The sequence below is a fragment of the Myotis yumanensis genome, unplaced genomic scaffold (genome assembly GCF_028538775.1).
Source record: "Myotis yumanensis isolate MYYU_CA2020_CCGP unplaced genomic scaffold, mMyoYum1.0.hap1 SCAF_12, whole genome shotgun sequence".
NCBI lineage: Eukaryota > Metazoa > Chordata > Mammalia > Chiroptera > Vespertilionidae > Myotis > Myotis yumanensis.
This window is the reverse complement of record NW_027223763.1, coordinates 45,495,517-45,518,954: the sequence shown is the minus strand read 5'-3', so window position 1 is coordinate 45,518,954 and position 23,438 is coordinate 45,495,517.

Genomic DNA, 23,438 nt, shown 5'->3' with positions numbered 1-23,438 from the left:
AGCTAGCTTTCTCTTTAGGACATTTGCTGAGTTCCAGGGATAATGGGGAGGGAGGCTAGAATCCTCAGCAGAAACTCTCTGGAGAGCAGAGCAGAGAATTCAAGAGTTTCTTAAGACAAATACTAGAATTCAGTGCCCATCAAAGGAAGGGTCTTGAAGAACATACTTGGCTCTTAGTTGAAAACACTGGGAGGCCAAGAAGAGCTAGAAATAGACTGGGCCTTACTAGGAATACCAATTCTGATTCAGTCCTGTGCCTGCTTAAATTAGGGCAAATGATCTGTTACCACTCCCTCTGCCTGGCAATGGGCAGAGGAAATCTCTTCTGGAGAATAGAAAATAACCTGGAATTGATAGATTTCTAATACACAATATTTGGCATTCAATCTGAGATTACCTGACCTGACAAAGGGTAGAACCACATGACTACACACCAGGAGGAAAACATGAGTGTATGCTCGCACACACACTACAAACTGAGCCATACATACATAATTCAGACACTGTACTTAGCTGAAAAGAACTTCAATATAATTCAGTTAGTATATTCAATATACAAGGTGAAAAGATGCACAAATAAAAGCATTATAATTTTACCAGAGTGTGTGAAAAAGAAACAAATGGAAGTTTCATAACTTAAATATGCTAAATCTGAAATTAAGAAATAAGCACGTGGGTTAAACACCAGGTGAGACATAGCCGGGCCCAGCAAAAGACAGGACTATTGACCAGAAAGACAAGTCAGCATACATATAAATCTAAGCCATACCTAGATACATCCTAGAAATAAATAAGTAAAATAAAGAGAAATATCATAAAAGTAGTCAGGAAACAAGATACATTACCTTCAATAAAGCAACCATAAAACTTAAAGATTGCATTCCAATCAAAACAATGAAAGCCAGGAAACAAAGGATATCCTTAAAATGCTGAAAGGAAGTACTGACAAGCTAGAATTCTACCCTTCAAAACTAAAAGTTAAACAAGGACACTTTAAGATCACAAGCTAATTCACCACAGGAGAATCTGCTCTAAAAAGAAATAGTGAAAGGAGTTATGTAGGTAAATGGGAAATGATCCCAGAAGGAAATAGGAATTGCAGAAACGAAAGAAGAACAGAAAGGGGGATATGTCGGTTAATATAAACAAATACTGATTGCGTAAAACAATAAGAGTAAGATCTTGTGGGGTTTACAACACATGACAATAACAGCAAAGGCAGAAGGGATACATAGCAAATGTTAAATAACATAAAAGGCAGGATCGGTATAATTTGCTTTAGAGTATAATTGCTCAATGATAAATATAATATCTAGTGCAACAACCTAAAGAACTGTAAATAAATGCATAGCTAGCCTGTTAGAAGGGGGGAGATTAAATGTTAAAAATATCTGATAATTCAAAAAGATACCAAGAAAAGAGAAGAAAAGGATCATAAAACAGATGCATCAAAAGAAAAAATGGAGGGGAGGAATGGGCGTGGGCTAGAAGAGGTTAATGGGGAAAAAAGGAGGACCTATGTAATAAAGATTTTTAAAAAAGTGATATCCTTGTAGTTTCCAATATTTGAAACTAAATTGCTTTTCTTCACTTCCATTGACATTTATTAATAAAATCTTTTAAATATATAAAAAAGACAAAATGATGGTACTGTGATAGATAAAATCTTCACTATACAGTAATTACATCACATTTAAATTAACCATACACTCCATGTAAAAGATTAATAACACTGGCTGGATAAAATATCAAAAAATACCCCTCAATTATGCTGCAAAACCCAATTATATACCTTCAATATAAATACCCAGAAATCTTCAAAATAAAAAGATATACCATGCAAACTTTAGCAAAAGAGAAAAAGCCAGTGTAATTATACTAATATCAGAGTGATCATCCTATAAGCGAGTATCAATATAGAAATATATGTATATGTAAAGCAAAAACAACGTAAGAGAGGGGCATTTCATCACAATACAGGAGTCAATCCACCAGGTAGATGCTATCAAAAACATAACCTCAAACATGAAGAAAGTGCTTTATATCATGATGATAATGTTAATTCCAAAAAACAAACCTTACCTTTCAAACTACCTCACTCCATATTTCATCACAATAAATATCACTATGGCTTAAACCACTGTCAGTTGGTTTCAGTCACCCACAGCGGAAAGTATTCTTACCATTCAACTGGTTGTCAGGCTAGAAATTGGGAATCGCCATTATTTGGGCAAACGTTTGCAGATGAAGAAAAGATTTCTGCAAAATGATACTAATCAGAATCTGCTGAGGCAGAAAGTGATCTAGCAGAGCACCTGCAATCCGTTCATGTTGCCAATAAAGAAATAGGAGCTCAAGGGCGACAAGGGACTTGGCCAACACCACACACTTCTATCGTGGTAGGATGAGGAGGAGTCCTCCGGTCCCCGACTCCAGTCCACACCGCCACCAACCATGGTGGTTTAGCAGGCACTACTAAGCCACTTTCTTAGCTGCTTTAATATTACTACAATGTAATTCAGCTTTATTTTCCACAATGTCTTTCATCCCTGCACCATACCAAATGCCTTACCAGAGAAAGAGTACAATTTCAAGTTAAATAAGAAGAGATAAATTAAATATTGTAGGTACAAGGCAGAAAATATATTAAACCAAACTCAATTTGGAAGGGGATTTAGACTCATATCACACACACACACGCACACACACACACACACACACACACACACCAAAGCTCAGTGCACCACACCACGTGTATTGTATCTGGACAGGATTATTTTATCTCTTTTTTAAGAGAGCCAGAACTGGGGACAGTGTAAAATGTGGGTGAGCACCCTCTCTGGGGCAAAAACTACCCTTTACCATCCACCCTGGGGCTCACTGAAACAAGGTGGAAACTCCTCACTTCCATGTGGCTGATAGCTTGTGTTGAAAATGCGTTTCTTGTTTGGCTGCTTCACATATGTAGTTGGCAAGAGGAATTCAGGCCACAGCACACCAGAGTACCCCAGGGCCCCTGCCAAGAACATATGGGCATCTAGACACTCTCAGTGTCAGGTTGTGTGATTGCAGGCAGTCAAATCCCAGGTGAGAGATTTTTAAACAAGTTGATGATTGTCAGATGAAGGATACCAGTCACAGAAGTTTAAAGTGCTCCTGTGCAACTTGGGCTGCCAGTGAAATACCAATTTCTCCTTTTTTTTAGAACAATTATTTCCTTTATTTTTCCCCAGACAAACCCTCAGACATCCTTCTCCTCCCTTCTGTGGCTTCTCTGTGAAAGAGCCAGTGCAGTAGATCATGCCGGGTTACTCCCCAGATAGAACTGCTGAGCACAGGTGCATTCTGGGGCTGTAGTGTCTGGCTGAGTCTCTGATTTGTTGCAGGAAAAATACTTTCTGTAGTTTCCCAATTCCCAAATGTGGATACTTTGAAGATGGATATGATGTATTAATTTTGTGTTTGTATAGATTTATGCTCTCCAGACGTTAACTACATTTTTCCAAGAAATGAAGCAAGAACTGACAGTAGAGTCTGTAGGTCAGGAATGGCGTGACAGGATTTGTGGGGTTTCCTGTCTCTTAAAGGTGTCAGCAGGGATTCCAGAAATGAAAATAAAGAGACTGCTATTTGACCTGGCATTTAGAAGACCCCACTTCTAGACTTCACATGGTTGATGTAGAAAAGGCAACATGCAAAGCACCTTACATAGTCTTCCACATTTGCCCCCTCATCTCCATCACCAAATATAAGATCTTTGTTACTGAGCATTTGGCATCCATAGTAAAATATCAAGATGGTTTTCTGATATTCAAAATAGCTTTGAAAAGATCTGGTATCTTTGAGCAGCATGATTATGAGAAGCATAAACTTGTACTACCAACCTAAGAAACTAGGTAGTTTTGTGAAAGAAGATGAATAAGAGAAATATAAACTATGTTTTTGTTTGTTTCTACCAAATATTTCCTGATTTTTAATAATCTTGAAAGTTATTAGTGACAATACTTCCTAGCATTTGTAAAGTGGTTTATAGTTTACAAAGCCTTTTCATATCCAATATCCCTTTTGAACCCTTTAACAATTATGGGAAATAGACAAGGGAGGGACAGTCATTCCCATTTAATAGATGAGAAACCAAGATGGTAAAGACGTAATGTGGCAAGGGAGAATGAATTAGCAATGAACCTGAGAGGTGAGATGAGGGATGGCGGGGAAGGGCGGGCAACAATACTTTCTGCGGTGAATGCTTGAGTGTGCTGCCCAGATCCCCCTCACTAAAGGATTTGTTGCCCTAACTGGAGAATTGTGTAGGCAGAAAGCCTCCAGCCATCAGCCCCTCAAGGATTGCTTCACTGCAAAGTTTTTATCACCCCAAAGCATGCCTCTTGCTGGGGCAACAACCCACATCCAATAGCTGATAAATGTTGTTGTAAGACCCTAGCCTTTTCAGTCCAACTCTATACAGCTCTAATGAGCCATTTTTAGCTCTGGAGTGTCCTGTGGTTTTGGTGACATTATAACTCGATTGTGCCTCCAACTAATCATTTCCCTTTCCTTCTTTTCCAGAGGTGTGAGTCCAAGGACACCCTAATAAACAAACTGCACATTGAACTTTGTCTCAGAGCTGATTCCTGGAGAACCCAACATGGGTCTATCAGTACCAAGACTGAATGGAACAAGAAATTGGCAAGATGGAGTTTTGGAGATGGACCATACACTCAGTCTCTGACTGTCAGTGAATTCTTGATCACTGTTAGTTGGTGAAGTCTGGCTGTCCAATTGTTAAAATGAACACACCTGAAGGAGAACCAGTATGGTTCACAGGTATACAGGGAGAAAGGAGTGTGTATGGACTGGTGCAATATACCAGGCTTTTGAAAACTATGGGTTAAGGGAAAGGTGGGAGGAAGTAATTGTAGAGACAATAGATTCCAATGGTTAATGGTAAGTTTGAGTGACATTCTAGAAAAAGAAAATGGAAGTCTGAGGGCAATTAAGAGGCAATTGAAAGCCAAATATGAAAACGAGAGGGATACCTTGGTGGAATATAAAGACACTCTCATCTCTTCCAATAGAAGGGCAGAGAAAGCTTAGAATCAGTGTCAGAACTTGATCATAAAAGTAGCCAACTGTTTTGATTTAGTTTATTTGGGCTGCTTTAACAAAAATACCATAAACTGAGTGGCTTATAAACCAAACACATTTGTTTCTCACATTCCAGATACTAGGAAGTCCAAGATTAAGGCACAGGAAGATTTTGTGTCTGGTGAGATCCATTTCCAGGTTTATAAAGAGTCATATTTTCCTGTGTCTTCAGATGGCAGAAGGGGGCACTAATTTAAGTGGGGCCTCTTTTAAGAGGGCACTAATCCCATTTATGAGGGCTTCATCCTCATGACCCAATTGCTTCCCAAAGGTTCCACCTCCAAATATCACCATATTGGGGATTAGGTTTTACCATGTGAATTTTGAGAGGCCACACATTCAGTCTATACTACCAACCTCCAAAGAAGGTTAAATTCTGAGCCAAAGAAGGTCTGCTGTTTCAAGGTCAGGGCCCTGGAAAAATCTGGGACCCCAGTATGGGATGGAAACATCTGGATTTGTGTCTTGAAAATCTTTAATTCTTAGGCTTCCCTGAACTCCATAAGCTACAGAACTGGCCTACTACTCTCTAGTAACAGCTAACACTGCCTCCTTGCTTGAAGATCACGAATAGGCCGCTTTATTATAAGAAAACATGTCCTGTTCCCAGGATCCACTTTTCCCCTCCCTTCCTTTTGGTAAAGGTAAAGGGGACATTCTGGGCCTGATAAAGGATGAAAGGGACTATATCCCAAAGGAGCTGTAAAACCTAGCCACCAGGTATGGCAGGAGCTAAAAAGGTATTTGTACACTCCTAAGAAATAGAATTTAACACTCTGACAAAGACCACCACAGAGATAATATGAACTTGCTGGAAAAATGATATCCCACACAAGTAAAGTTCAAATGTGAGAATTCTCATGGCAGTTGAGGAAGGAAGGGAATAAAAGGATTAGGGAAGTGGGCATGCTGAAGTGGATAAACTATGTGAGGCCAGAAAACACACCAGATGACATTGCTCCACAGGAACGCCAGAAGGATACACTAATTCCAAGGCCATAGGAATGACCTTGTGAGAGAGCACCAGAGACACTAAAATGTTTATTGGTGGTCTTGTCTGTAGACCAGAGCTGTTTGAAGGTACAGTCATTACAGAACTAGGTTCACTGATAGCAATGGGGTTGACAGTACTCCAGAACAATGGTAGCCATGTGGCAATGTATTCAGTTGTAAGACAAGTGGATGTGAATATTGTAATTAGCACCAAGGTCAGAGTGGTAACCAAGGGAGCCTGACCTGCAGAACATTATTAAGATAACTTAAAGAATGCAGTATCCCTAGGAAAAATAGTCTGCCAACAGGAACATTGTTCTGCTTGTATCATTAGAGGAAATGGAAGGTGGATGATCAGAAGTGTGAACATAGTTACCAGAATAAAATATCAGTCCCTTGTCAGGTTTCTGGACATAATCCAGTTTTTGGACCTAGAATCCACTGAATAAAAAGATGACTAAGTCCACATGAGAAAGGACCCTGTTACATAATGACAAAGATACACAGCAATTATTGTCCCAGTATTTTGCTAAAGAAATTCAAGCCATTTACTTAGGAAACTGAACACTGGGGCCAGCAGGAATATATACAAACATTTTTATTAATTTGTTTGTTTTTCAGCTTTATTGAAATACAATCTATACTAATAATAGACATATGTAAATTGACTGTCCCTCCGTGACACCCACAGCCAATCAGGAGTGGGTATGCAGATTAATCTGACAAAGATGGCGGCGCCCATAGTGTCCTGTGCCTGGAGTGGCAGCAGCGGAGAGCTAACAGCAGCAATGGGCGTGGTGGCCGAGCTGCCAGGCGGCCAGCTTGGGTGGGCTGTATCCCGGGCTGCTGAGGCCTGTGCTGAGGCAACCAGTGATGTGGGCAACTGAAGGGCACGTCCGAAGCTGGGGCGCTGGGAGAGGTCGGACTGCAGCCCAAGAGGCAAGGTGCCGGAGGACCTGGCTGCCACCTACCTGGCACTGAAGCCGCCTCCTACGAGATGTATTCTAGCCTAGGTGTGCAGGAAGCGGGTTCAGGGAACCTCTCCCTTTGTGGCGCCCAGAGCCCGGCTCAAAGAGGTGCAGCAGAGAAGAGCCACGTTGGTTGATCAGGAGCAGCAGACCTGCCCTAGGCCTCTTATTCTTGGGAATTTGGACATCTCCTAGTATAAGTGTCTCCTTGGGAGTTTGACCAGGAGACCGGGAGTTCGATCGCTCACTATGATGTGCGCTGACCACCAGGGGGCAGCGTGGAACAAAAGAAGGCCCCGATTGGCCCTGATTGCTGGCCAGGCCTAGGGACCCTACCTGTGCATGAACTTCATGCACCAGGCCTCTAGTCCTATATAATAAAAGGGTAATATGCAAATAGACTGAATGGCAGAACAACCTAACAACCAATCAAAGTGTAAGATGCTAATGATATGCTAAGGCTGCTAAACAGCTTGCTATGACATGCACTGACCATCAAAGAGCAGACAGTCAACTGGTCGACCAGTCACTATGATGTGCACTGACCACCAGGGAGCAGATGCTCTGACTGGGAGGTTAACTTGCTGCTGTGGTCCAGGAATCAGGACTGAGTGAGATGGGCCGGACATGCCCTGGAGCCCTCCTGTGGCCCCTCCCTGGCCCGATCGTGCACTGGTGGGGTCCCTCAGCCTGGCCTGTGCCCTCATGCAATCCGAGACCCCTTGGGGGATGTCAAAGAGCCGGTTTCAGCCCGATCCCGCAGGCCATTCCCCTTGGGAGGGTGCCAGATGCAGGGCTCATGGCTGGCAAGCGCTGATTTGGCAGCGCGAGCCTCACCTGATTGGGACTGATTGGACGTGAGCCCGTGGCAGGCACAGTGGGGCTGGGATAAACAGGAGCGGTAGGAGCTGCAGGTGGCGTTGGACTGCAAGTTTTGGCTCGATCCCTGCAGGCCACCCAGAGGGACCCCACTCATGCATGAATTCGTGTTCCGGGCCTCTAGTCCTATCTAATAAAAGAGAAACATGGTAATTAGCCGTACCTCCGCTACCCTTCCCATTGGCTAATCAGGGCGATATGCAAATTAATTCCCAGCCAAGATGGTGGCCTGCAGCCAGGCAGCTTGAAGCTAACACAAGGCTTGCTTGCTCCAGTGACAGAGGAAGCCAACATTCCCCGCCTGCTGCTGCCAGCCTCTGAGCTTGCAGTTTGAAACACTGTTACAAATATAGAAGCTAAACAAAACCCCAGAAACCTGCTTTCAGCCAGCCGGGATCTCAGAGCTGGAGTTGAAACAGTGTTTCGATTATAGAACCTAAACAAACCAGATACCTGCTTTCAGCAGCTGAGGCCTCAGAGCTGGAGCCAAGCCTCAGAGCTAAAGCTGGCCCAGAATTTAAAAAAAAAGAAAAAAAGGACAGGTTGGGAGCTTCAGTCACCCGCCAGCCTGAAAACGGCCCTCAGCCCCTCACCCAGACTGGCCAGGCACCCCAGTGGGGACCCCAACCCTGAAGGGGGTGTGACCAGCTGCAAACAGCCATCAGCCCCTCACCCAGGCTGGCCAGGCACCCAAGAGGGACCCCCACCCTGATCCAGGACACCCTTCAGGGCAAACCAGCCGGCCTCCACCCGTGCACCAGGCCTCTATTCTATATAGTAAAAAGGTACTATGCCTCCCAGCACCGGGATCAGCGGAGCCGCGAGGCCTCCTGGCACCGGGATCAGTGTGACAGGGGGCAGCGCCCAAACCCCCTGATGGCCCTGCGGCTCTGTGTGTGATAGGGGGCGGGGCCACAACCTCCCTATCCGCCCTGCTCTGTTCATGACAGAGGAAGGCGCCCCAAACCCCTGATCAGCCCTGCTCTGTGCCTGATAGGGGAGAGCTCCCCATCCCCCTGATCGGCCCTGCTCTGTGTGTGACAGGGTGCGTCATCGCCCCCCCCCCCAACGGGCCCTGCTCTGTGTGTGATGGGGTAGAGCCATAACCTCCCCATCAGCCCTGCCCTGAGTGTGACAGTGGCGGCGCCCCAATCCCCTGATCGGCCCTGCTCTGTGGGTGATAGAGGGCGGCGCCCCAAGCCCCTGATCCTCCCTGCTCTGTGTGTAACAGGGCGCGGTGCCCCAACTCCCCTATTGGCCCTACTCTGTGAGTGACAGGGGGGAGCTCCTCAACCCCCTGATGGGCCCTGCTCTGTGCGTGACAGGGGGCAGCGCCCCAACCCCCTGATCGGCCCTGCTCTGTGCATGACAAGGGGTGGCGCTGCAACCTCCCTATCGACCCTGCCTTGAGTGTGACAGGGGGCGGTGCCCCAACCCCCCAATCGGCCCTACCCTGAGCGTGACTAGGGGTGGCATCGCAACCTCCCAATCCGCCCTGCTCTGTGCATGACAGTGGGCGGCGCCCCAACTCCCCAATCGGCCCTGCTCTGAGCCCAATCAGGGGTGCACCTAGGGACTGGGCCTGCTTTCTGCCACCTGGGAGCAGGCCTAAGCCAGCAGGTCATTATCTCTCAAGGGGTCCCAGACTGCGAGAGGGCACAGCCCGGGCTGAGGGACCCTCTCCCCTCCGCCCCCCGCAGTGCACAAATTTTTGTGCACTGGGCCTCTAGTTATATATATATTACATAATACATAATATATAATACATAGTATATCTATAATAATAATAATAAGGTAATATGCTAATTAGACTGGATGTCTTCCAGACATCATTCTGAACGTCGTTCCTGACGAAGCTGGGGCTGGAGGGAAGTCAGCCTGGGTTCCAGATGCCTGCCGACAGCTGGAGGAGGGAAGCCCCGGTCCCACGGGCCGGAGGGAAGCCAGTGCCAGCAGCCAGGGGAAGGAAGGCCTACTCTTGCATGAATTTTCATGCATCGGGCCTCTAGTGTAACATATAACATGATATATAATGTACATATATCATATTTTATTTACTTACTAGAGGCACGGTTCACGGATTCGTGCACTGTTGGGGTCCCTTGGCCTGGCCTGTGACATCTTGAAATCCGGGACCCCTCAGGGTATGTCGGACTGCTGGTGTTGGCCCGATCCCTGCAGATAAAGCCGAGGGACTCCCCCAGTGCATGAATCCAAGCACCATATCTGTGCACCAGGCCTCTAGTATGCATATAAGATCTTTGGTTAATCTCTTCCCACCATCTCCCCACCTTCCCTCTGAGATTCATCAGTCTGTTCCATGTTTCCATGCCTGTGTTTTGAGCATCTGCCCCCTGGTGGTCAGTGTGCATCATAGCTAGTGGTCGAATGGTCACTTAGGCTTTTATATATATAGATCTGTAGATGGACATTTAGGTTGTTTTCATACCTTGGCTATTGTAAATAACGTTGCAATGAACATGTGAGTCCAGATATCCCTTCAAGTTAGTGATTTCCTTTGGATATATACCCAAAGTTGTATACAACACTCATATGATAGTTCTATTTTTAATTTCTTGAGGAATCTCCATACTTATTTCCATAGTGGCTGTACCAGTTTACATTTCTACCAACAGTTTACAAGGGTTATATTTTCTCCCTATCCTCTCAGCATTTGTTATTTCTTGTCTTTTGGATTATAGCTATCCTAACAGGTGTGAGGTGATATCTCATTGTGGTTATCATTTACATTTTCCCAATGATTAGTGATTTTTGAGCACCATTTTATGTACCTGTATGCCATTTCTATTTCTTTTTTTGGAAAAATGTCTATTCAGGTCCTCTACCCACCTTTTGCTATTAAGTTCTATGATTTTCTTGTGTATTTTGGAAAATATTTATCTCCTATTCAGTTCTGTATGATAACTTTGTCAGGTAGAGTATTCTTCACTGACAATTTTTTTTTTCTCTCAGCCTTTTGAATATGTTATCCTACTCCTTCCTGATCTGCAAGGTTTGTGCTGAAAAATCTTCTAGTTGTCTTATAAGTGGTTCCCTTGTATGTTACAAGTGCTTTTCTCTTGTTGCTTTTATAATCCTCTATTTTTCTTTAATATTTGACAATTTAATTATAATTGGGTCTTTTTATTATTGCATTTAGTACTCTTTGGGCTTCCTAGATCTGGATTTCTGTTTCTTTCCCAGGTTAGCAAAGTTTTCAGTCATTATTTATCTGAATATGATTTCTGCCCCTTTCTCTCTCTCTTTTCTATTTCTGGGACCCCTATAATACATATAATGGTCCTCTTGATGATGCTCCATAAGTACATTATCTATCTTCTCTCTTTTTTTATCTTTCAATTTGTTTATGTGATGTATCATGTATACTGATTTGCGGATATTGTACCATCCTTGAATCCCTGGGGTAAATCCTACTTGGTCATGAACTTTCTGATGTAATGCTGAGATTTTTAGATTCTTCATGATTGTGTTTTGGAAGGTTGTATTTTTCTAGGAATATGTCTGACAAAATAGACCTCTAAGTGAAGGCCATAACAAGAGATAAGGAAGGCCACTTCATAATACATACTAAAGGGATTGATACAACAAGAGGATATAACCCTGGTAAACATATATGCACCCAATGCAGGAGCACCCAAATACATTTAAAAAAACTCCTGGAAGATATCAAGGGAGAGACAGACAACAATACAATCATAGTAGGGGACTTTAATACCCCACTGACATCACTGGATAAATCCTCTAGACAAAAATTAAGCAAAGAAAGAACCATCCTAAATGACTCACTAGATCAGATGGACTTGACATCTTCAGAAAATTTCACCCCTAAGCCATGGAATATACATTCTTCTCAAGTGCACATGGGACATTTTCAAAGATAGACCACATATTGGGTTATGGGCAAAGTCTCTCCAAATTCAAGAAGACTGAAATCATATCATGCATCTTCTCAGACCACAATGGCATAGTATTAGAAAAAAATACAATAAAAAATTCAAACAATTGGAAGCTGAATAGCATGCTATTAAACAAGATTGGGTTATCAAAGAGACCAAGGAAGAAATTAAAAACATCCTGGAAAAGAATGACAATGAAAACACAACAATCCAAAATCTATGGGACACAGTGAAAACAATCCTGAGAGGGAAGTTTATAGCTCTAGAGGCCTACCCAAAAAAACAAGAAAAAATGGTAATAAATTATCTAACTCTACAACTTAAAGAATTAGAAAGAGAGCAACAAGAAAACCCCAGAGTGAGCAGAAGGAAGGAGATAATAAAGATTAGAGCAGAAATAAATGACATAGAGACCAAAAAAACAATACAAAAGATCAATGAAACCAAGAGTTGGTCCTTTGAAAGGATAAACAAGATTGATGAACCTCTAGCCAGGCTCACCAAGAAGCAAAGAGAGAGGACCCAAATAAACAAAATCAGAAATGAAAGAGGTGAAATAACAACAGCCCCCACAGAAATACAAAGGACTGTTAAAAAATACTATGAACAATTCTATTCTAATAAACTAGATAATCTTCACTCTTTTTAATTTCTTCTTCTTTTTGCTCCTCTAATGAAATAAATGCCACTGCCCTTTTAGTTCTCTGATCCTCCCAATTGATCTAATCATCTATTGAGCCCCCTATGGATTTTTTCAGCTCAATTATTGTATTCTTTGGCTCTATGATTTCTATTTGGTGTTGTGTTTTTGTATTTTCTGTCCTTGTTGAAATTCTCACTTTGTTCACGCATTCCTTTCCTGACTTCAGTGAGCTATTTTATAACTGATATTTTGAAACTTATCTCCATTTCACTAAGATCAGTTTCTGGATATTTATCTTATTCTTTTGTTTGGAACATATTACCTTGTCTGTTCATTTTTTGAGTCTCTATGTTGATTTCTACATATTAGATAAAATAGCCACCTCTTCTAATCTTGACAGACTGGTCTAATGTAGAAGAACCTCATCAGTCAGCCTGACCCATGCTTCTGGTTGCCTCTCAAACATTTATGATTGTCTTCAGCGGTTCTCAACCTGTGGGTAGCGACCCCTGAAAATACATCCTGCATATCAGATATTTACTTTACGATTCATAACAGTAGCAAAATTACAGTTATGAAGTAGCGACGAAAATAATTTTATGGTTGGGGGTCACCACCACATCAGGAACTGTATTAAAGGGTCGCGGCATTAGGAAGGTTGAGAACCACTGGAAGTCACCACCTTTGTTCTGTTGGCTCCCAGTAATTCAGATTATACCAAGACCTATCAATGTCCCAAAGGGGAGAATCTCAATTATCACCAAGATTCAGGCTTATTAGAAGGCAGACTCTCAGGCAGCCATTGGCAAAGTATTCAATTAAGCCCCTTGCAAAAATAAACTGGGAGAGGAACATTTTTGCCTACTCCCTCTATACTAAGTTTGGGTAGATAGCTATGGGAGTGTCTTGTGCCTGTTTAAAAACTGATCTGTGTTTGCTATAGACCTGTGGGACTCATAGATGTATACTCCCCTGACTATCAGAGCTAGGTGATGTGGGGACCTGTTTCGTGGATGGCAGCCATAAAAGTTGGGGTGTTAAGATATGCGAACAAGCTCCTTTCTGGGAGATATTGGCAACTTGGTCTTATTGTTGGAGTGAACCAAAGGGAGAAGGCAGGGGAAGTAGCTACCTGCTCTTTTGGGCTCCATGGAGGATTGCAGGCAGCACCTAAATGTGAGCTAATTAGAAGCTGAACCCTTAGGCAGCACCTTATAAAGTATGTAGTCAAATCCCTTCCAGGGAAAGACTGGGAGATGAGCATTATTGCCTGCTCCCCCTGTGCAGAGACCTGGGGGAATAGCTATGGCTAGTCCATGTGCACCCATTAAGAACTACTTCTCTGTTTCCTATAGTCCAGTGGGACTCAAATGCAATTCCCTTTGGCTTTCAGATCTAGGTGTTTTGGACCCATCTTTTGGGTGAAAGCCTTAAAATTTTGGGCCCTAGATTTATGACCCAAACCTTTCACTCCTCATGGACAAGAGAGGAGTTGAAGTTTTCTTTTTATTGTATGCTCCTGTGTCAGGGGTGGTGGTGAGATTTATGAAAAACAGTTGTGTTTAAACCTCCCCTATCTGTTTCAATGTGGCTGTTTTCTCAGTTGTCTGATGTATAGAGGCACTCAGCTAGTGACTTAATTTCTCTAGAAGGAATTGTGCCATGCGTAACTGTACACCGGTATCTGTGAGAAGAGTCAAATTCAGGAGCCTCTGATGACAACATGTTGGTCCAAAGTCTTCTATCCAAACATTTTTAGAACTGCTTGCTATATGGTCAGAGTGCTAGAGACCTGAATCACCAACATGATCCCTCTTTTAGAGAGACCAGATAATACAGGGTTGTTTGTATGGAAAATAATACAATAATTAATAAATAATAATATAAAGAATAAACTCTGTTTCACATACTCACAATTGTAAACCCACTTTTATCCCACCCTGTATACTGAATCCTGGCCAAGGCTCAGCTCACACTGAGCCCATTAAGTCCTCAAACTCACCAGTTTAGTCTTTTTGCCACTTTTAAAATATATAATTAGAATAAAAATAGCTTATGGCCAGCTATCTGCTAATTCTTGGATTCATATATCTAAGGACCAATGGGAAATAAGAGAAGATTCCATCTTGGCCGAGGTAATTGACTTTTATAAGAGGGCTATTTTAGCACAGTGGGGACAGGCAAGACTATGGTTGGCACCCAGAAGATCTACTGGGGTATCTTTTGGTACTCCATTATCTGATGATAAATATAAAAAGACAAAGAATGCAAGCCTGGCCTGAGAAGGGCACAGTACCAGGTGCTCAAACTCATCTAGATTGGGGGTCTAGATCACCATACCAGGCCAGCAACCAAGGCAAGCAGAGGCACTAGCAGACGTGAGGGGACTCTAAAATGATGGATAGTGGAGGAAGATAAGGAAAAGTATCTGTTAGGACCTACGACCAGCTTCAGCAGCAGAGACTATATATTTTTTTTTAAATATATTTTATTGATTTTTTACAGAGAGGAAGGGAGAGAGATAGAGAGTTAGAAACATCGATGAGAGAGAAACATCGATCAGCTGCCTCCTGCACATCTCCTACTGGGGATGTGCCCGCAACCCAGGTACATGCCCTTGACCGGAATCGAACCCGGGACCTTTCAGTCCGCAGGCCGACGCGAGAGACTATATTTTGTCCCATTTACTGTCCAAGAAAAAAATGTTCACTGGAACTCTGGAAAAACTGATTCCTGAATGTATATGAAGAAATGGCTCTGAGTAGCCCAAGAGGTGGACTATATTAGTAACTATGCCACCCCGGTTCCCTCTTTGAAGAAGAATGTTCACACTTACAGATAGCCTTCACCTGTCAATCCTCACCTGCAGAGAGCTACCTAGCTTAACACATTTCGTACCGCTCAGGAGTTTTCTCGTGTTTCGCGCGCCATCTGTTAAGGACCGCTCACAAGTGTTCTTATTTTTCACTCCCATGGAAAAAGGAGCGAATCTAGATACTTATGTAAATTTTGTTTGGTCCCTCTTCATAGAGGAAAATGTTTTACGCAGTACCATACATTAAAAAAGTACTAGGAACTTTAATTGTTTATGTAAATAAAAATGTTATAATTATTGAAAAACAACACCTAAAGTGCATTATGATGATTTAAATAAGGTGCAGTTTGCCCAAAAACGTGCGGTCCCTGGCGTATGTCTTAAGAGATTTCTATGCGGTACGCAATGTGTTAAGCTCCTGAGGCAATTGATATCCAGTTACTAATTGATGCCAGCTATAAAGGCCTGACCATGTCAGCACAAGATGAGACTTTAATGACAGGCCAATTTAGGTATTCTTATGGGAGGTGGTGAGTCTGTTACTAGTCCTGTAAAACTACTGGATCTATTCACGTCTAATTTTGACCCCTCCTCTCTTTCAGAGTGTGATCCCAAAGCATGCTCTTATAAACATTCTGCATGCTAAAATTTGTCTTGAAGTTTGCTTTCTGGAGAACCCAACCTGCTCTTCAAAATGCTTTCATACACATTATCTTATTTGCTCTTCACAGGAACCCTGTAAACTAGAAAAGAAAGATTTTATTTTATAGATAAAGAAGAGGCCCAGAGAGGTTAAGTGTGGGTTTTCCAAAGTCTAAAAACTCATTGGAGACAGACCCATCAAAGGATCCCCACACAGTTGCCTATCTCCTTTTCTTCTGCCATCATATGCCTTTTTCCATGACAAGGGGAGCCAGGCTGGGCTGCAGTGTTATCCTTCTGCTGTGACAATGATATGCTTGGATCTTAAGAATAATTCTGTCAAAGGTGCTCCAGGAGATGTAGTCATAGCACCATCAAGGCAATTTATAACTAGAAGAGATGAATGTTTTAATGATGTTGTTATGATATACTGGTCCTGTACAAGCTTATTAAAAAGTAGACCATGATAATAAAAATGCAAACGTTGTCGCTTACAATGAAAAATCTGGTGATTTAGAAGTAGCACCCACCTTCTGGATCATCTTTTAGACAATGGATAAATCAAAACAAGCAAGGTGTCATGTGCTAGGAAATGCACTGCTACCTCTGATCTCAGCACTAGACGTCTTACACTGGAGTTGATTGGCCTGTGAATATTTAGGATCCATAACTGAATGACTTGATTTCTTGAAACAGTGCAGTTGTGTGGAATTGTTCTCAGCATACCCCTAGAGCAGTGGTTCTCAACCTTCTGGCCCTTTAAATACAGTTCCTCATGTTGTGACCCAACCATAAAATTATTTTCGTTGCTACTTCATAACTGTAATGTTGCTACTGTTATGAATCATAATGTAAATATCTGATATGCAGGTTGGTCTTAGGCGACCCCTGTGAAAGGGTTGTTTGACTGCCAAAGGGGTCGTGACCCACAGGTTGAGAACCGCTGCCCTAGAGGCAAAATTTATCACCCTGAGCCTCAGCAATAGGAAACTGTGGAGCTTTGTGGGTGAAAAACACTGTGTGTGCTCATGGGGATATGCTTTAAAGCACTAGGCTCAAAAGATATGGATTCTAAGTTGAGTTTAGTTCCTCCTGTGACTCCGTACACATTAAAGTCTCTATCTGGGCTTCAGAGCCCCTTATCCCAAAGTGGGAAGAGACCAAGAGGATCAAATTCCTCCCAGTACTGTAACTTTGTGCTGCTGATTCAAAGATTCTCCTGTGTTCCCCTCTGGCCTCAGCTGCATTGTAGGTTAGGATAGCATCAGCAATTGTTTCCAGGGATAGAATAAATCTGCGAGTGAAGGTGACTGTGGCAGAACTTAAGTGTTCCAGTCTCTTCACATTATGTAGATAACAATGTCTAGGACTGGGATTGCTAGTGTCAGGGACAACGGTACAGGGAGGTGGAATGGTGAAATGGCTCACTTCACTGGGCCTGCATAACTATGAGATCTTTGACAAGTTCAGTACAATGTATGGGACTTAGTATATCCAACTGTATAATGGCAATAAAAAGATTTACAACAGAGTATTCTTATGAGGGATTTCATAAAGTCATTTATATAAAGGGCCAAGTATAAAATTAGTGCTCAATTACTATTATTTTCATGCTTTTTTTTTTGCAGCTCTTTCAAAAATTTTAAAAGAACTGTCTGAAACAAAATGAAAACCTCTATTTACAAGATCTTGAGGGAGAATGTAGTAAACAGAAACCCGAGGGCAGGCAGGCATCATCCCTGCAGGGATCCATTAAGGGAGAAATTATTATTGAAATCTAAGCAAGAAGAGCCTCAAGATAAAGGGGGTAGCTGACTGCTTGCTAGTGTGACTTTAGGGCATGTGGAGCTACCATGAGCTACCAACACCCTTAACTCATTTTAGCAGTTTCCTGAAGCCTAAATATCTATCTTCTATATTTTTCATATTTTTTCCTAAAAGCAGAGATGTCCAATATTTTTGTAAGGAACAACTATTTTATTTAATTTCTGCAACTGTAAGATCAGTTGGCAATGGGTCATGTATAAGAAATGACTGAGAGTGGCTTGATTAGGAATGGGAGCCCAGCCCAATAATGGTTTCTATCCTTCCTTCTGGGAATGTCAACAATCTACTGACACAAGATGTGACAATGGACTAAGAGAGTGGTCTCATTAGAGTGGACATGAAAACACCTGCTCCTTCTCTTTTCATCTTTTTTTCCATCTTGAGCAGTGCTTTTAACCTTATGTTTAGGCCCAGAGAGAGCATCCTATATAATAAAAGCCTAATATGCTTAGTGTCCAGTCATCCGTTCAACCAATCAAAGCATAATCTACACTAATAAAAGAGAAACATGCAAATTGGTGTCACTCCGCTATGCCCACCAGCCAATCAGGATGAGTATGCAAATTAACCCAACAAAGATGTCAGTTAATTTGCATATGCAGGCATGGAGCGAAAACTGAAGACATCTAAAAGGAAGCCAAGTGCTGCAGAAGGGAGCAAAATGGTGGAGAAGGGAGGGAGCTGAGGCAGCGAAGATGGGAGGGAGCAAGGCAGCAGAGAAGGGAGCGAAGCCCACCTTGGGGGGTTCACTCCCTTCTCTGCTTCGCTCCAGCCGCAGAAAGCCCTATTCTTACAGGAATAGGCCCGAGCAAGCCCTATTCTTGCAGGAATTTCCCAGCAACGGGCCTCTAGTATGCTAATAATATACTAAGGTCGCCAACTGCTTGCTATGACATGCACTGACCACTATGGGGCAGACGCTCTGACTGGTAGGTTAGCTTGCTGTTGGGGTTCGGCCCATCGGGACTGAGCAAGATGAACTAGACATGCCCTGGAGCTCTCCCGTGGTCAACTCCCCAGCTGGCCAACCTCCTGTGTCGCCTCTCTGGCCCCGATTGTGCACCGGTGGGGTCCCTTGGCCTGGCCTTTGCCCTCTAGCAACCCATGTTTTTTAACACTCAAACATGTTGTCAGAGTGCAGACAGCAGAAAATAAAATGAACTTCACATGATTTAACCAGTAGGGGAAGAGTAAGATCATACTGAACTCATAAAAAATGTTTCAGGAAAAGATAAGTTTCAACATCTTTTAATGTTGAAGAGCCCTCCGGGGTTGTTGGAGAGCCGATTTCAGTCCAATCCTGCAGGCCAAGGGACCCCATTGGTGCATGAATTCGTGCACCTGGCCTCTAGTAAAGTATAAAGGTTTTGAAGAGGAAACCTGCCTGTGGATGCAACATACTAGAGCAGTGGTTGGCAAACTGTGGCTCGCGAGCCACATGCGGCTCTTTGGCCCCTTGAGTGTGGCTCTTCCACAAAATACCACGTGTGGGCGCGCACGTACAGTGCGTTTGAAACTTCGTGGCCCATGTGCAGAAGTCAGTATTTTGTGGAAGAGCCACACTCAAGGGGCCAAAGAGCCGCATGTGGCTCGCGAGCCGCAGTTTGCCGACCACTGGACTGGAGCATCCTTATCTGGTGAGGATATGAATCTAAGAGCCTGTATTCCAGCAGCAGCCACAGATGGAGACACTGTGCCAAGAACGGGCACTTAAAAAAGCCTGGCAGGAGCCCTGGCTGGGTGGCTCAGTTGGTTGGAGCACTGTCCCATACACCAAAAGGATGCAGGCTTGATTTTTGTTCAGGGTACATACCTAGGTTGTGGGTTTGATCCCCAGTTTGGTGTGTACAGGAGGCAACCAATCGGTTTCTCTCTTACATTAATGTTTCTCTTTCCTTTTTCTCCCCCTTTCTCTCTTTCTAAAAATCAATAAAATATATTATAAAACAAAGGAAGCCTGGTAGGAGAACTCTCCTTTGCAATATTTCCAAACAGATGGCAATGACTGCTCAGGGATCCTAGTTCAATGCATAGTTTCTTGGTAAAATATAGATGTTCTTGAGTTGTCATCAAAAAATGTTCCTGGGAGTGTTATACTTTGACATGAAGAAAGGACTTTAGATCAGGTTTTGAAAGGAGGGAGAAGAGAGCTTGAGAAGGCTCATGCCTTGAGAAGAAAACCTTTTAAAAGGAAAAAAGAAAGGTTGAGGCAAAACCCGCCCATGTCAGCATTCTCCTTAGGCCAGCAAGGCAGTTGGACTATTTTCTTAGTTGTTCCCATGAAAGCCATTCATATTACAATGGCTGCTACCTAGTATCCATGGAAGAGTGGGAAGAGAAAGGACTTTCAGGTTCAGTGAGGTTAAGTCACTTTCAAACATGTAACACAGTGGTATATTATGGAACCAGAGTTAGGACATAGGTCTGTTGCCTGCTTCCTCATCTGTAAAATCAGCATCTCCTTCAAGGTGCTTTCATTCCATTAAGTGAGGGAATATAAACAAAATGGCACCAGGGCTGAGACACTACACAACCCTACATAGAATAAAATGTAACTGTCAACTTATTTGCCCAAAGGCTTCTTTCAGTATTTGGCATATTTTAAGTGCTCAATAAATGTTACATTTTATTTATTTCTTTTTAGGAAGTCTTTAGTTCCTCTTTTTTTAAAGCTAGAATTTGAAACAGCAATTTATCTTCTAATCATGATAGAATTAAAAGATGTTGAAACTTATCTTTTCCTGAATCATTTTTTATGAGTTCAGTATGATCTTACTCTTCCCCTACTGGTTAAATCATGTGAAGTTCATTTTATTTTCTGCTGTCTGCACTCTGACAACATGTTTGACACCCTTTAATTAATTAGTTCCCTTCCAGCCCCTGCATGCTGGGACCTGCTGGCCAACTTTGGCACATCCTCCCAGTCAGTGACCTTTGGGTGCTGCATGTCTGAGTGTAACCTGTCAGCACTTCCCTTTTAGAAGTTTTGCTTTTTTTTTTTTCACCTTTTGTGTGTGTTTACTTCTTCCATGACAGGATCTGGCAGAACCTCATTCTTTTGCAATGGAATTCTAAAGAGCATACTAACTATCCAATTGCTTTTCTGATTAGTGCAAAAAAAAAAAAAGGTTTAATCCCACATTGAAAGCCAAGCTATATAATGACTGTTGACATTGGAATAGCAAACATTGGCAAAGCTATTAAGAGACTAGTAGATCATAGGTAGTATTTTATCTTTGCTTAAGGGGGCCTTTAAAGGTTATTAAGAGAGTATATCTATGAGAAGTATCAGAATATGTCCATTTTAAAAAATGCTATTTAAAGAAGCCGTCCTGCCATGGTTATGGCAATCTTTCCTGAATTCTCACATCCCAGTTTCCATATTGGGGCAACATGAATGGGGCATATCAAGAAAGAGGGGAATCAGAATACTCTTACTCAGTTCCTGCTTCATGAACTCCTTCTCATTCAAGACTAGCTAAAAAAAATTCCCTAGTTCTTTGTACATATCCTCATTTTGTTATTTTAAATGCAAAATCCTTTTAAGGATTTGTTACCATGCCAGTGTCTCCCACTATACTGTGAATGCTGAACCATACATGTCTTATTGATATCTATATCTCTGGAACTTAGTAGAGTCCTTAACATATGACAAGCTCTTAATGGATGTTGAATGAATTTATGGAAGAACTAGAGACCCAGTGCATGAAATTCATGCACAGGGTGGGGGTGGGGGTTCCCCTCAGCCCAGCCTGCACCCTCTCCAATCTGGGACCCCTCGGGGGATATCCGACTGCCGGATATCCTGAGGATCGGGCCTAAACCGGCAGTCGGACACCCCTCTTACAACCCGGGATTGCTGGCTCCTAACTGCTCACCTACCTGCCTGCTGATCATCCCTAACTGCCCCCGTCAGCCTGATTACCCCTAACCACCTCTGCCTGCCAGCCTGGTTGCCCCTAACTGCCCCCCCTGCCAGACTGGTCACCCCCAACTGCCCTCCCCAGCCCACCGGCCTGGTCGCCCCCAACTGCCCTGGTCATCCCTGACTTACCCCCCACTGGCCTGGTTGCCCCTTACTACCCCCCCTGCCGGCCTGGTCGCCCCCAAATGCCCCCCCCCACCGACCTGGTCGCCCCACACAGCCTGCTTAGTCCTATGGTCATCCCTCACTAACCCCTCTGCTGGCCTTGTCGTCCCTGGCAGCCTGCTGGTCATTACTGTTACTGTGAAAGCATACCAGACAATTTGCATATTCCTCTATTATTAGTATAGATCAGGGTTGGGCAACCCCTGGCATGCGTGCCAAACATGGCACACCAAGTAACTTTTGCTGGCATTCGAAACCCTCTCTTATAATCTTCCATTTACAATTTTTTTTTAGTATCAACTTTTTTATTTTTCAGATAAATTCAGTGTAGGTGCATCTTAGATAAATAAATAATTTTACATAACAAGTTATCTTAAAGACCAGAGACATGGATTGACGAGAGAGGGGAAGGGCAATTTCTATGCCTCTGCCTTAACTCTCCCTGCCTTCCTAGATCCGACCAGTGTTTTGGTTTCATCCACATACGCTTGTGAATCTTTATTCTCAGTGATGAATTTTGTGAAGCCTCATAATAGGAGTAGCCTGACGGATGAAAGTATTAGCTCATGCATATCTCTGAAGGTCACGAAATATAAACCTGATGTAAAATCTCTGTCATCAGTGATGCAGCAGCAAAAGTCCCGCTGAAAATATCAAACGAAGTCATAAAGTTTTCTGTCGGACTATCAGTGTACATGTATACATTAAAAAATAAATGTATTTTTCATCATCATATACTGTGTTTTTGTCTCTCGAATCAATTTTATTATTTCTTCAAGGTTCTTCACATATGTACACCTTAAGAGATATCAAGTAGGCGTAACATGTTCTCAAAAAATCAGGGTTGGCACGCAGAAGAATTTTGAGTCAGAGATTTTGCTGGTTTTGGCACGCACTCACAAAAAGGTTGCCCACCCCTGGTATAGATGAATGGTTAATTGAATCCTGGAGAGCTATTTTGTTCCAATTTTGATATGCCATGGGCACAAAGAAGTACCACATTCCAGTTAACCATCGCTGGGACCATTCTGTGGAAGCTTAGCTGTCTCCCATGAGCCTGCAGGAGAAAAGCTGTAAAGGTTCTCCAGGGCTGTGATGTGATGAAACTTCCTCAGCATGGTCCTGGTCATGGACCTTCAACCAAAGGAGAACTGGAACTTCCAATATGTGGCAAATCATTGTATAGGTAGAAGGAACTGTCTAGTCTTACTTCAGTGCTTCATTATATAGGTGAGGAAACTAAGGCTTGGGAAAGTAGATTATCAAGTTTAATTTTATATAGTTGTGTGATGGAGAACTGAGAATAGAATTCATGTATCCTGCACAGAACAGTGCTTTTTTATTGTGGTAAAATATACATAATATAAAAGTTACCATTTTACCTATGTTAAGTGTACAGTTTAGTGGCATTAAATATATTTACATTTTTGTGAAAACATCACTCTTTATCTCCAGAACATTTTAACCATCTCAAACTGAAATTATGTATCCACTAAAAACTAACTTCATTTCCTCTCTC